This window comes from Anser anser (genome assembly GCF_964211835.1).
Source record: "Anser anser genome assembly, chromosome: 5".
Taxonomy (NCBI): domain Eukaryota; kingdom Metazoa; phylum Chordata; class Aves; order Anseriformes; family Anatidae; genus Anser; species Anser anser.
Window position 1 is genome coordinate 5,633,060 of NC_139725.1, and position 12,763 is coordinate 5,645,822.

The window sequence follows — 12,763 nt, forward strand, 5'->3', positions numbered from 1 at the left end:
CCAGTCCATTACAGCTTCTACAAACTGTCATAAATGCAAGCATGGTTATCTTTTAATAAGGAAAATAGCTTTGAGGCTTTTTTTTTTTTTTTTTTTAATGTTACAGAACATTCATTACTTTTAAAAAGTATTTTGTTAGCAGCATTTTGCAGCTCAAGTGGTTTAAATTGTTACTGTTTAGGTATGTTTAACTGGAACCCCTCTGAGGCAAAATTCATACAAAAAGATAGACTGACAATTTTGTTCTCCTATGGTCTAGATCCTGGTTAGAAGCTTAGTCTAAGTACAATGTGTTCACTATAAGGCATGATTAAATCCAACATTCTTTTTCCTGCATACCCCTCAGTTCTAGCTGGAAAGGTAACAGATGCAACTCAAACCCACAGAGCTTGCCTTATAAAATTCTTTAACTAGCACAATGACTCACTTTATGCCTCTAAATATCCATGGTTTCCTCTCTCCAGAACCCCCATGCATTAGAAGGTAGTTCAGTAGTTTATTTTTATTGTTTGGTCTACATACAGCACATTTTTAGTTCTTAGGAAAACAAAGAAACTTTGTTGCAGAGCCCTTGTTTTCTTTCCAAAATGTGAGGATGGATATGGGTAACATTAAACTGAAAATAGTAATGGAGCCTGGGCAACTAGTTTAGGTCAAAACCTTTTTGTTCTCAAGGAGCTATCTGATTAATTTGCAGTTCATAAAACAGTGGGTGTAGGCTTAGTTTAAAAACATGTAACTATATTTAAGATGAAATCATCGTTTTTGTTAGCCTCCAGTAATCTTTAAGAAACACCTTCCCACAACATTTCTGTATCCTAAAGTGCACCAGCCAGTACTGTGCATTGCCTAGAGACAAGGAGAGAATACCAAACTTATCTTGATGTAGAATATCCTCCTTATTTCATACACCCACCCTGAAGTGCATATTATTCATTCCAACCAAGCCCTCCCCCATCCCAAAAGTACACATTTAATTGTGTCTTCTCTCCTGTAATACCAACAGAAAGTCAACAAATCTCATTTGCTGTATCAATGCTGTGTTATTATATATTTTAAAAGCAAGCCTGAATCTCATTATCAGCTGATTTATGCCATTAGTGTGCTTTGGAGCCACCAATTAAACAAGGACAGTGGTTCATAAGGTCACAGTTAATTAATCCGAAAGAGTATAAATACACTTTAATGCACACCACCTCATGTAGAGAATTTAGGAACAAAGCACCAAACCTTTATTCTGGGCAAGCAATTAGGGGGAAAGGTTAAATATACAAAATTTAAAATTTAGCTTTAGCATTCTGTTAATCTATCAGGAAGAATTTTAGCTTGGTTTAAAAAAAAAATGCAGAATATAATGTATGTGAAGCGTTGATTCTTAAAGTAACAATGTGAATAAGACAGACAGCACAGGGCCAACTATGCCTGATGATCGTGAGTAAATTAGGGCTTTTTGCTCAGATAACACCTAGGAACTGGCAATCAGCTGTGGACTTAGCCAGTATGCAGCTGCTCACGGTGGGAAAACAAAAACCCAACCCCAAACAGCATTCTTCTCAAAATAGACTCATCTGAGCTAGACTGTTGTATTTAGTAAATCATACAAAACTATCAAAAATGATTTTTCTTTCAACCACATTTCCTTGGTAAATGTAATAAAATAGTGCATTTTGTATAGTGCATTCAAAAGAAATCAAGTAAGAGTTCAGTAAAAAGAGTATTCTGCCAGCACAACCAGAGTCCAAGTAAAATTATGAAAACACTAATTGATCAGAAACAGTTATTTACAGTGAAAAGTCAAGTATGAGATACCTAAGGTTTATAGGGAGGAAAATGACACCTGTTTTTTCACTACCTTGACTCATTTTACCTCGCACAGTTCCTGGCTCAAAAGATGGACAATATAGCTAAAACAGACATTCACACACAAACCCTCATGACCTAATTAAATGAAATACTTTTTTTTTAATATCTGCAGTTCTATACTCTATGAATGAGCCTTGTATCATTTAGTTCTTATTTTAGAATTCCAGTTTTGTGTGGTTTTTTTTAGCTTAAAAAAATAACTCTCCTTTTCCATATAAAAAGCTCTCTGTCCATCAAACATTAACATCATAAAATTTCTATCAGCTATATTCTATACAATGTGTATAATTAAATATAAATGTATGCTATAAGTAAGATAAACCGAATGCCTACTACACGGGTCAGCAGCTGTGCCACGTAGATTTTTGCACCTGTCCCTGCAATCGATAAAAGACTCACACCATGCTTTTAAAGGTGTCTGGGAGGCCAGCTCCCACTGACGCTGAGAAGAAAGACCTATCCCTTTCAGAAGCCTAGCTCTTATTCTATTAGCTTAAACCACTTTTATATTCACTTTTGATGTCTGAAGCTGAGCTCCAAGTGGCTACACAGGTAAGGAGTTGCTGCAGAAATATATACAAGAACAAAGTTTTCTTTAAAATATTCTGTTGATTCAATTGGTACAAGTCCCATCAGAAACTTTCCTCAGCTATTTTGTAGTCAGAATGCTCTCAAACCATTCTCAGTACCTGCAATTTCTGCAGGTATTTTAGATGCTTGTTTGGAAAGTTTCTGGCATCCTTATCAGTGACAAGCTCTCCTAGACCCACTATGAAAGGAGAAAAGCAAAGCTGTAAGAGCAACCTATGCAATGATGTCAGGCACCTTTTGCTTGTCTTGCAAATGCATATTGAGATCAACAGAACCCTAGACATAAAACAGTTTAGGAACATCAGTAGGTGACCACAGGATCTTGTGTGCTCTAACTGTTATGAGCCAAAGAAAATTCCATAAATAGCAGAATTTATTTATTTATGCAGTCACTTATAAAATAGTCTTCTATCCTCCCAAACAGTCAGCTCTAATAATTTCAAGAGATTTCTGTTTGCACAATAAAAGATTTTACCACCTTTGAAAAGCAGAAAAAATTGTTCATTCTATAAAATCTTTCATTAAAATTTTCTGATTCTTCTAAGATACAGCTTCTACAGGTAGTGTGTATTTTCTGTGCACAGTGAAAAGTGAGCATGAAGGAAGGAGGCAAGTAAAAAATGGAAGCAGTTATTTAGTAAAAAGCATGGCATCATGTTATATCATTTGAGAATGTGGCCTATCATTGTGGGCTGCTAGGACTAAAATACGTACCATTCAACAACAGTTAAAAAACTATTTTCAGAACTATAGTATGATGTGAAATGAGAAGAAGGAATAATGCTGAAATGAAGTTATACATTTAGGGCCTGAATCACATCTCAATTTCACACTCTGAATGTGCAAAATTCCACAATTAAAACAACATTAATGACCTGTAAGCCCATAGCCACAATCATAGAAATGAAGGGGCAGAAGGTTGATTATGATGAGATCCTTTGAGTTGGATTTCTAAAAAGTTTACTTAATTGAGGTAAAGGGCACAGTTTCAAGATGAATCCTTGAGGAATGGTTTACTTGCACACAGAAAATTCTTCATACACAACCATTTTGAAACAAGAAAGTGAACACAGTAATTAACCACTATAGATGAGACTTTCTACAGAAGACAAGGGAATTCCTGTTATCTTCTTTTTTTCTTCCTTTTTTTTTTTTGGTCATTTCTCTTCAATGGGGGGAAAGGGAAAGGGAAAGGGAAAGGGAAAGGGAAAGGGAAAGGGAAAGGGAAAGGGAAAGGGAAAGGGAAAGGGAAAGGGAAAGGGAAAGGGAAAGGGAAAGGGAAAGGGAAAGGGAAAGGGAAAGGGAAAGGGAAAGGGAAAGGGAAAGGGAAAGGGAAAGGGGGGTTGTATACCTACTACTTTTCATTTTATAATAGTCTCTGCAATGATCCTCATTTCAATTTTTGCACCCTGCAACAGAGATCGCAGCCAAATGATCTATCAAAAGAGGAATCAGGGCACACCACCTGTTACACCACTGGTCACTTTAAAACTTGTTGCATCATAGTGAAGTAAGAAGAACATGGTGCACACGAGGTAAACACTGGTCTCCAGACCTCTGGACTCAGCCACTTCTTTGCCAAAGATTTTCTGCAGAACCTTCAGCAAAGGAGTTTCTCTGTACTTCGTATTCTCTTATTCATAAAAAGGAACTACTACTTCTTCCTTCCATAACAGTCATACTCTACTATTCTATGTATCAGAAGCCATGATGTTGTTATTACAGAAATGAGACTCAAAAGAATACCTAAAATAGGATGCAACTCCACAGAGCTTTGCAGGGAGATGTGAGCTCACTCTGCCCACACTGGGAGAAGACTGGCCACAAACCCACTCTAATCCAGTTTAGCTATGGTTAGCACTTACGTAAACTACATTGACTTCAAGTTTAGAGCAGCCTCACATCTGCCTACAAAAAGCATGTCAACATACGCATACAATAGATGGTGCTTCTGTAAACTACCTCTTAAAAAAAGGAACCCCACTGCCACTTTTGCCAAACCCCACAGTGTGGTTCACAAGACAGTTGTTCCATTGTCTCTCCCAGAAGGGTATTATCCGGTAGTGGCACATGATCTTGCAGCATCCTATTATATAACTAGCTGCAAGCACTCCTCATGATCTCTTCTGTAAAGGCACATGCATTTGCAAAGTGTGTGCTGTCTTCAACGGGCAGTTCATGAAGATTTCTCTGCTGTGTGCCTGCATATCTATAAAGCATGGAATCACTACAGTGCCTGAGCACAGAACACAAAATTAAGGTCTTTTGGCTCTATCATTTTATAGCTTGGCATCAGGTTAAGACTAAAAAAGGACTAAAAAGAAGCACCGTACATGTCCAACAACTAATTTCAATGCATTGTTATACATGCCACTAAAATCATACTAGAAAATAGCAAAAATGTTTAATTCACTCCACGGATGAAAGAAATACCTAAATATGTATTTATCCTTTCACATACAAGGAAGGAGGCTAGCATTCCAGATCTGATAAGCTCTGCACTCATACTTTCAAGCAGATAAGAACCACAAGACATATACCACACTACTTGGAAGGCTGAAGGGAGAGGAGGAACTCCAGTTATAACTCATGGATTAGAGACAGCAAAAGCCTCCACAGTGGCCTGGGGTAGGCTGCGAAGCACTGCTGGCTGCCTGCTGCCACATCAAGAGACTCAGATTTCCTGGCAGTGCCTACACCAGCCCACTGCCACTCACATGATGTAGCTATGACACAAAACCCACTTCTGAACTTCTTGTGAGCTACGTGCCATTTTAAGAGCCACAGGCAGGGTCATTCCTAATCAATACGATTGAATTCATGACAACAGAGAAAGCTTTCAAAATTGGTACGTTTCTGTAGTGTTTGTATATACAGATCTGTGCACTGAGGTAACACAAGGCAAATTAAGCCCAGAATGAAAAGTTACGGCATTACAAGCCCTAAGAAATATGACTGGTATTACCAGAAACACTTCCAATGCGTGAGACTGCTAGAAGGACATATCAAATCCAGAGTTTTACAGCAAATGTGAACTGCACTTGGGAAGTTAGTCTCTACACCTAGAGTCATCAGTGTGAAGAGGACATGGCTTTGAGATAGCACCCAGGGTCACCCTTTGGAGATTTACGTTTGTCACAGCCATGGAAATCAAACACGTGAAGGCCAATACTGCAGCTCTGGCATTGACCTGCATTGTAACATTAAGCAAATTTTTGCTCTTTTCTCTCTCTGTGCCCCAAATGTACTTTCTCTGTTTGGAACGATAGCTTTTTAATCTCTTCATATGTGCTTACAGGGACTTGCAACAGTATCAGAGCCTCAGGGCTCTACTGTAATATAATCCCAAATGAGTTTTCTGGATACAACTTTAACACAAAATAATAACAATGTTTTCCTTTATTATATAATATTATCATTGTGTAATATTGCATTATGTGAGAAGAAAATGTACACCAGGAGCTGTTATCATACCACAATGACATATTTTGAAATTTAATTCAATTTAAAAAAATTAATTAAAATTAACAATACCATTAGTAGGTTTCAGTTCACTTTATCTTTTGACTACAAAACAATGTCAGGTTCCCTGCTATTTCATATTCAGAACTATGTTTAAGGAAAGTTTACTGAAGAATTGGCTTACTTTGTCTAAAAAAGGGTAGATTCTTACAATTCAGCTGTATGACAGAAAAAGACAGTATACATAGTATAAAATGTTACTCTAACCTGTATTTAGCATGCAGTTAAGTCTCTTTAATGAACTTCACAAGATCTGAATTGGGCTAAATTGAAATTCAATTACACAACAGAATGAAATCTCATTGATTTGCCTCTACTTCAAATCAACTATCTCTATTTACAGGTAGGTACTCGTTTTATTTGCACATTTATATACTAATATCTACAATTGGTGACTTCGTCTAAACAAATAAATTCTCTCTTTGGAAAGAAAAATAAAAACAAGTTATGTGACTCTGTCTTCCTTGCTAGACAAAGCATAGAGAATTACGTACACGTGTGATCAGTTAAATAACAAAGGAGGCTTCAGTTCCTTGCCTACTCCTGCTCAAAGTATGAAGCTGTGGTACACAATACAAACAGGGTTTAGGACACGTCTTCAGCAGGCTCGTTCACTGGACTTTGACTCAAACACTATGAAATTGTACTGGTGCTACATTTACCAGATTCAAGATCCTTGGCACGATTTTGGATAGTGTAATATGCATAAGCAAAGCTTGCAATATTAACAAGAAACCTCTTAAACAGGAAACAGAAGCCGTCTAGCAAAGAGAGATTTGGGGGGGTGGGCACGGACAAGTGTTAATTGGGAAAGCTCAGTTTTATCATTATTTCCAAGAGCTACAAATAGTAAGACAGCTGACATGTCTGACATTTTAGAGATATCAATAATAATAATAGTGCATGGGTACATATTTCGTCATCTAAAATTCCAGCATAAACATACCATATAGCAATCAGATGTGAAAATTGTCTTGAAAACTGGAGATTCAACCTGTTACAACTGATACACACATATACAACAACAACATAAAAAGCAACAATGCACCATTACCTTCAGCAGAATATAACGCAAGCAGGTTGTGAGCCAAACAACCAGGAACTAAGACAGCTGTACTCAGAGTCATGCTTTTTTTCTGACAAATCTATCTTGTACCCTTATAATAAAAATGTGCCATTTACTCTCATTGAAACTAGTGTTAATCCAGACTTATTTTTTTTTTTTTTTTTTTTTTGGTATTGGAGAGTACCATGTTACTGAAGCTCAAATTTTCAAAGCTAGTAGGATATAAAAATCAATTAGAAGGCCTTAAGAATGTCTGCCTTCAGGTCTACATCCCTGAATTCCCCAAGGGTCAAAAACTCCTTACTATATGGCTTGTTTTGTTTTGTTTTTCCTGAAACACTGAAACATAATAATTATAGATTAAGTATTGTATTTTTTTTTTTAAAAAGACCTCATATACTAACTTCCCCTCTCAATCCTGATTTTTGAAATGACCATCTCCTGACACCATAACCAGAGAAAAGGAGGCCCATGTGCTCTCATTTAATTTCATTTTAGAAGAATCTCACATACATATCCTCAGTTAGAAGGCAATTCCCCAAGTACACAGCACAGAGTAACACTAGCAAGGAAATGCTTTTGTCCTCTGCCCAAGACACCCTTCTACTTGTGATTTTTTTACAATAATCTGTCTTGAAGACAAATAATTCTCACCTGCTGGACAAAGAAACTCCATGTGAAAAAAATGAACAAGTTTACGTTACCTCAAAATACAAACTTCTTAGACTCCCTTCAGTCTTCCTAAAGCTGGACTACTTGATTAGTTTAAAAAAAAAAAAAAACAAGCAAGCAAAAAATCGTGCTTGAGTATGGAAAGAGTACACCTTGAAACAGGGATTTGCCTTCAGTGGTAAGGCTCAGTTTATAAGTATTCAAGCTTTGGAGACTTAACCAGGTGAAGCCTCAGTTTCTACTGAATTTCACCGATGATACCTCTGTTAAAATCATATCTGTTCTTGTTACCTATCATCTAAAGATTTTGATTTCCCTTTTTTTTTTTTTTTTTCTATTCTGTGATATTCACCTCTGCAAGATATTTTAAAAAGTGGAACTGAAGCACGTTCCCATGCACAACAACCTTTGCAGGCAATACAGCCCATCAAATGATACAACCACTCTCAGCACTAATTTATGTTAAGTCCAGTTGGGGGTAACAGTCAAGCAGGTTAAAATGCTGAAGTGCTATAGAAATATCAGTCACTTCAGATAAGTTATATGTTCATAGCCTGTTTGTTTTTTTTTTTTTTTATAATGCATATAGAGATCACATATTAGTAAACTCTTGATCTTGGAGCCAGAGGTGCCCTGCACTTTAGGACAAACTGTCCTAAACTACAAATGTCAGTTTTGGGGGGATGGGTTCTGTTTTTCACATGTTGAAAATTATTTGGGCAATAATTTCCTAGCTTCCTTAGGTAATCATATAAAAACATATCTCCAGGCACTTACAAGCATTGCTCAGTATCTATGAGCCTCAGGCTATCTGCACCTGTCCTCAGCATGATACTGACAGGCAGCAATGAAAAGCTGATGGCTAGAGGGGTGGCTACTAGGTGCTTTGCATATGATATTTCAGAAATGTAAGAGGAATACTGATTTTAAACACACACACAGTCACACTCAAAAAAATGACATTAATCTGGATAGCAAACCTAAAAGTTTCAGCAAATTAACTCATCAGCCTGACATGTCTCATTATAAGATCTTATCACTATTTGACTAAACAAGAGAAAATGAAGGAGGAAAGAAAAATATATAGGGAAAAATTGTGTTTCTTTAAAAAGAAAGTTCTTTAGGAAGAACTTCAGATATCTTTCTGTCTTGTGCTAAATGAAGCAGCTATTTCTGTGGAATTTTAGGGTGTTGTTTTCTCCGTTTTCTTTTTAACGAACACTAGAATGAACATTACAGCAACATCCATCAGAAATCATTAGAGCACAAGTTGTAACTACTCCCAGGCAACTATAAAGTATGTAGGTTTTTGTTTCTTTTTCTTTTTTTGTATTTTTTTCTGATTTTTCTATTATACTCTAACTAGGCATACTTCGCTTCTTTGAGCTAGAAATATCTCTTTTTCCAGGTGACCCTGCCCTCTTTTTCTGGCGTATGCACCCTTTGGAATGCAGTGCAGAATTAACTACTTGTGTATAAGGAGAAAACTTTGGGGAAAAACAAAAAAAGAAAAATGGTTTTAAATTTTAGTCAATGACACTCTCAAGATTTCAAAACTTATTAATAAAAGTTCCTTCTCACTTGGAAAAGTTTTAAAATCCTTATTCTGTTATTTCTTCATTTAAGAGAATAAGATATTAGTTATGGTTCTAATGATTACATTTATAATTTCATTATTATTTTACTGCTAACTACTCCTTGCTTCCAAATAACTTTATCCTTCACTTCGCTTCCAGCTAATTCCTTTAAGGTGGTACTGCAGCCATGTTCAAGACCACATTGTTCTCAGTGCTACGTACATTGCCATAATGGATCTTAAGAGCATGCAGTTATAAGAGGATATGCGTTTTGAAAATACTGACAGACATACACTATCCAATGCAAATTAACGTGGTCCCTCAGAGTAATAAATCAAACAATGGGGACAGCCCTGATCACACAGGAAGGCATGGCTATCTTTGGAAATCAGGATTAAAGCCTGGGTGTACCTGATTCATCGCAGAACTACCATGGTTTTAATGGATCTAGGATTTTGCTCTTTACTCTCTCCCCCCAATAAGGTAATATGTCTCTTACAAATGTTCAGAACTTTGCCAAATTACCAATATCTGACAATTCACTGCAAGGAAGAAGGTACCTATTGGGTACCTATACAGCTTTTCCAGGCAAAATTTTAAAGTACAATACAAGAAAATAAATATTTAAGAATATTATAGCTGAATGATATTTTCCTCTTTCAAAAGGGCCATCAAAGTTTGTAAAACAATCAAGTCATAATTTGAAGATCTCAGAGGGAGATCAAGCAACACACACTTCTAATACTGACACCCTGTACTGGAGTCATTTGTGCAATTAAGCAACACCTTAATTCCAAGTCACCTCTCAAAAATCAGGGAATAAGATTCTACTCAGTAAGATCAGGGGCAGTTGAATCCCAGTCTATGCCATGCAGAGCTTTGGAAAAAAAAAAAAAGTAAATATACTATTAGAACATTTAAAGTCATAAGCATAAAAAAATACATTACTCTGTCAGATGAATCCTCTCTGTAAGCATTCCGACTCCGATTTTAAGATGAACTAATCACAAGTTGCTTAAGTGCATGTACAGAAATTAAGAGAATTATATAAAAAAATGTACAAAGTGGCTCAATGCCAACAAGAGAGTCTCCCATCAATCATATATGATACTTTTCTTGATACTTCTCCCTACCTGGAGAAACAGCTGTACTCTGCAGCAAGTCCCAACAATCTTTAAAACCTTATTCCCACAGACACAGTAAGAGGGTCTGAAAACATGACCTGCTAGAGCTAGGTCCTTTTGGTTTTGTTCCCTGCTATATGACCACATATGAAGCAGGATTCTCACATTTTATAAAACTCAAATTTCACAGAAAAAAAAAAAAAAAAGAAATTTCCATTGTGATTACATGAACTAACAAACTGGATTCTTTCCCACAGTTCTACCAGCCCAATCCTGCAGAAGTCACAGAACTTGATTATGTTGGATGATGGCTGTCCTTATCTAAACTACGCATCATATAAGATGTATTCCAACAAGCTGACCCTGCTACTGCACTACAAAATACAGTGAAACTTTCATTGATTTCAACGACAATAACTACTAGAGTTTCAGACAAGTGTAATGCTATCCTTGTGTAAAGGCTGGAAGAAAATACTACCCAAGATTCTTTAACATCACTAGAATTTAGCAAATACATCACACAAATGAAAGAAAAAAAAATGCAGAATATTTCATTCAAATACATACAAAGTCCTCTGTGATTACAGCACACAAATGACTGGTATGCTGTTATTAGGGTCTGGCTGGAATATATTAAAATTAAAAGTCCAATATTAACTTTGCAGAATCAAATCAATCAACGCTTTAAACTTGCGTAGACTTACTTTATGAGAGCAAGTTATGTGGTGGGAGTTACAAAATGCGCTGTCTCTGTGACCTACTACTTAATTTTTTAATTTCTCTACTCTCTAAATGTTGCCTGCCCAAATTCTTTTGACGTGAAAATCCTCTAAAAGAGCAAACCACTCTTCAGCCATCCCAGACTATCGTCATTATACATTTAAACCCAAAATGCAGAAGATATTCATACTGCAAGAGAATGATGGACAACAGAGTTATACATTAACAGCACACTGTAGAAAGTTGAGCATGCTTGGAAAATATGAAACTACTAAAACAAAAACAATACTGTTCATAATATTTATTTTTTTTTTCACTTTGGAAACATGATTTGGCACCCTTTCAATTAGGCTCAAATATTCTAAGTTTCAGATATTCCTCCAAAGAAGCTCTTTTTTATGTAAGTTCTGTATTTTTATGTAAGGAAACAGATGGCTCTTTCTTTTCTGTGTCTGCAAATACCTTGTCCACTTGAATAAAAAGTGTGCTGCTCAAGAGGCCGGTAATTAAGCATTTGGAGTTTGCCATCCATTAAAACTTGGGGATCCCACCCAAAGAGTTTCATCATCAGAACCATCTGGTGTTCTTTCTGCACAATTACCAAAATATAGAACATATTTTGACTTGGCACTTGCATTTGGTAGACACTTTACTCATTTTATAAGTGACAAGACTGCATCTTGCCAATACATGGCCTCAAAAAGAAATTTCAACACACCACACTCCAACTTCCATCCTAGTGAGTCCTGCCAGTACAGAAAGAAGGAACATCTCTACCTCCACTAATGTCCTCACCTGCAGGACAAAACACCACTTAGCGGCTTCGTTACTTTGCTTTCTCCATATGTTGATGATTCAGACCATTATCTAATAGATAGGGTAAGGTGAATTGCCTTCATCTGAGACTCAATTTATTTTAAGATGTTTGGCTTTGAAATTAAACTAATGATCCACCAGGAATTAAACTGTTAGAAGTAAAAGGAACCAGCTCCATTGTACAACAATACTCTGAAGGACGGTATCAAGAATATTTTGCCTCAGATTCTACCACTGCATTTCTTTTACAGTGCCTACAAATACAGTAGTAATAGGAGCACAGCTCTAAATGCAGGGAAGTCTGAAAAGCAATCAGAGAAGGTGAGAACATGGACTATGCTTGAATGACACCAGGCTCCTTTTGGGCTCATGATTTTTAAGATCTACATGAAAGAAAACATGATGAGAACACTGAACATAATTCCAAGAGCATTAGTAAATTGCTTTTGCAGATTGCTTCTAATTAACTTATTTTGCTAATTCTGTCAGTAAGATTTGTGGCAAAAGGTGAAAACATACATGCAGCAATGTTATCCTAAGATTTCTCAGGACAGTACAGAGAGCAAGAAAAAAAAAAGCAAAGAGCCCATTCTGTTACCTTTGGGAACTCTGAGATTAGGACAACGTTTAATGGCCCCTGCAAACAAACATACCATATTCAAGGGCACAAAATGATGCAAACCTATGGGACTATTATTCTCCAAGGAATTTAGTTTATGTAGTAACCTGAGGGAAAAAAAGTTGTTTCTCTCAAAGACTTCTGCTTATTAAACATACATAGTATCTGTTTGGTTAGTATTCAAACAATCTGT

The 12,763-nt window shown here is 36.4% G+C and overlaps 1 protein-coding gene across 22 annotated transcripts in view; it reads right to left on the bottom strand.

Annotated features, from left to right (window-relative positions):
* Positions 1–12,763, bottom strand: part of SOX6 (SRY-box transcription factor 6) — a 482,345-nt gene that overhangs the window by 426,138 nt on the left and 43,444 nt on the right. The gene's annotated exons all lie outside the window — the stretch shown is intronic.